Source organism: Cygnus atratus, chromosome 14, assembly GCF_013377495.2.
Source record: "Cygnus atratus isolate AKBS03 ecotype Queensland, Australia chromosome 14, CAtr_DNAZoo_HiC_assembly, whole genome shotgun sequence".
NCBI lineage: Eukaryota > Metazoa > Chordata > Aves > Anseriformes > Anatidae > Cygnus > Cygnus atratus.
In genome coordinates this window covers 9737653-9740673 of record NC_066375.1, presented here as the reverse complement: position 1 = coordinate 9740673, position 3021 = coordinate 9737653, and positions in this window count along the sequence as shown.

Below are 3021 nucleotides of genomic sequence, written 5' to 3'. Positions count from 1 at the left end.
GGCTCCAGTAATAGATCTGAAATAGCTCCCTTCCCATATGTTGAGAAATATGAGCATGCTTTAAAAATAATTAATCATTCACTAGTAACAGTTTCTGGTGAACCTGAGCTGATCTCCAAAACAGAGCTAGTGCATAACTTGTGACAGTGGTGCTTACTGTCTCTATCTCTGGTTTTCCCACTGATGCTCTGGCAGGGTGTTTACTGTGCTGTTTTATTAAACTTTTGAAAGGGACTCATATGAAAAGTGTAATGTAGTTTGAACACTGTAAGACTGCCCATAAAGAGCTGTGGGTCATGGGAGGTCTCCCCTGTGTTGGTCAGACATGGTGTTGCCAGTACTCGTGTTTCAGGGGAACTTCTTGTGACACACAGAAGTCCAGAGCCTATGCTGTGCTATTAGGCACCTTTTTATTTTTTTGCTCACAACAGCCTTACATCTACTGGAAATTAACTCTGCAGAGCATAACGGGAATTGTTGGGTGTAGAGCTTTCAACAAGAAAAATCTTGCTGCTTGCAGAGATCTGCAGGGCGAGGTTGGCTCTACAGACTTTGGGGTGGTTGGGTCCACATTTCACAGGGTCATGTTCAGGAGTTAGTTGCATAGTGAGTGTTCACTGACATTTTTCCCATGGTAAAGACATTTCTGTTGTCTCTCCCGTGTGCTTTATCAGGTGTCTCTATAGTTTTTCTTCAAAGGATGATGGTGTTGAGGACTCTCCTCTAGGAGGTAGCCTGTTTGCACAAAATCAGGAAAATAATAAATACCTAATACCTTTCTGCCATCCAAATTCTTGTAAAAAAAAAAAAAAAAGAGTTTAAAACTAGCCAAGAGCTTCAAAGATTTCTAGGAGGTAGACTCATATGTACACACATGGAAGTTCGTATATCTGCATAGTGTGACTGCACTAGCTTCACTTCCATATGAAAACAGTTTGAAAATGGTAACAGTCTGAATAATTCCCAAGTTCTGAGGGATTACAGTTAGGATACTGTGTGGTTTACAATAATGACAGAGCTAACTGCTGAGAGGAGATTTTGACCTGACGTACCTCAAAGGCTAAAGGTTTTTGAAGGAGATTTAGTTTATTGTTGATCTTTAGGTGTGTGCAGGCATAATTTCCTTTTTCTCTATGCCAGCAGAGACTCTGCAGTTCTCTGGTGTGGACTAACCCAGCCTTTCCTACCTTGAATTCTTTATGGGCTAAGTGGCTAATGATGAATGCATTTGAAATTATATATAAAAAGAGCACAAGAATCTAAGGAGAAGGGCCAGATTTGGAGTCTGGTCTTAATTGGGCTTGCTTTTCTGTGCTGGCAGCATTTTAAGAATGCAATCCAGGTTATTAAGTGCCATAATTGCACCTGTAAATCATGTCCAAGTGACCTAGTCTGCAACTGAAAATAACTGTGGAATTGAAAAGAACAGGCAGTGTTTTCAAATCTGGTCCCAGATCATTTTCACCTCTTTGAAAAAAGGATTATTTTGAAGTTTAATTTCCAAGTGTAAAAATGAGACCTCAAGTGAACTTAGATATTCACTTTCTTTAAAATCTGGGTCTTCATTAGGTATTCTCAATAACTTGGAGAGAAAAAGACATAATAAAATATCTACTCTTGTCTTTCAAACATTATATATCTACACAAACATAAATCTTAAACTTCGTGAATCTACTTGGAGGTCAATTAAATAAATTTAGGTAACATTTCTGAAAGCTTCACATGCATATCTAAAAGGTATATTTAATATAAGATTCAAGATTTCATACATTTTCTATGTACATCATTGTGGCTTTCATGAGTCATATGATATAATATATACATTTTTTCTTCTTAAGTCATTACTTGAAATGACTGGGCTTTTTTGATTTACTTCTTTTGTTACATGTGGATGTTATCTGCCGGATAGAAACAGGAGAAATTGTTTTGGCTTTCTCTCTTTCTCTTGCCCTGTGACTCCTAATTATCCAAAACTTGTATTTTTCCATCTGTTTTTTTTTTTTTTTTTTCCCTCTCAGAAGTATTTTGGATGAGGAAGAACATTTCTATAAAAATCTGTTCTTTCCCTGGAGCAAAATGGCTCGAATACACTCCTGGCTGCAGATCTGACAAGGAGAGTTTTTGAACCATCAGCAACTTTTATAAAGCCAGTGTTTCCCTCCTCAATAGGGAAATTCTTTATGCAAGGACTAAGGTGCCCAGTCAACGCTATAACTTATTCCCAAGAATGACAACATTTCTAAATGTTGTTTGGGAGTGCATGTTATCTGGAAGCAAACAGCTTAAGTGATCTCTGATTTACTGTGCAAATACGGGCCAAGACGCTCAGCCTGTAATGCAGAACGGAAATAACAGCAGCCACGATCTGCTTTTTTTGTCTGCCCTGCGTGCTTACCCACCTCAGCTGATACCAGCAGGGTGGAAACGTAATGACTGTGTATGTCATGGCAATGAACAGCTGGGAGTCCCAAGCAAGTTTGAAACGTGTATGGCCCCAAAAATCTCTAAAATAGCATACCTAAAACCAGCTCAGGTGCGATCCAATATGCTGTACTGGCATAACTTCCAGGACAGACATTCTTGTTGCTTTCTCTGCTATTTGTGTCCAGGTAAATGAGAAACAGCAAAAATACTCTCCCTTTCCCACTTCCACCTAGACAGGTGGTTGTACTCTTCTGGCAACTGCTTGTAACTGTATTCACCTCACTCCTTCCCAGCTGTGAGGAATTGTTACCTGACCTCAATAGGTCTGACCCAGTACTTACTGAAATCATGGCAAAGCTTCTCATCCATCCAAGCTGGCTCTGGTTCAGGACCCGCTCCCCATTAGCAGAACCTTATGGATCCCCACTGGTGCTCTGGGCTCGTCAAAGACAATCACAGGTTCCTGAAACACCAGTTTGAAGCCTTTGTGTCCAAAAATAGTTTCTAAAGAAGTGCTTCCCTTTCAAGACAATACAGATTGTTGTAATAATACCTCTGAACAGGTATTTCCTCTGCCAAGCAGCTCCATAGGAAGCT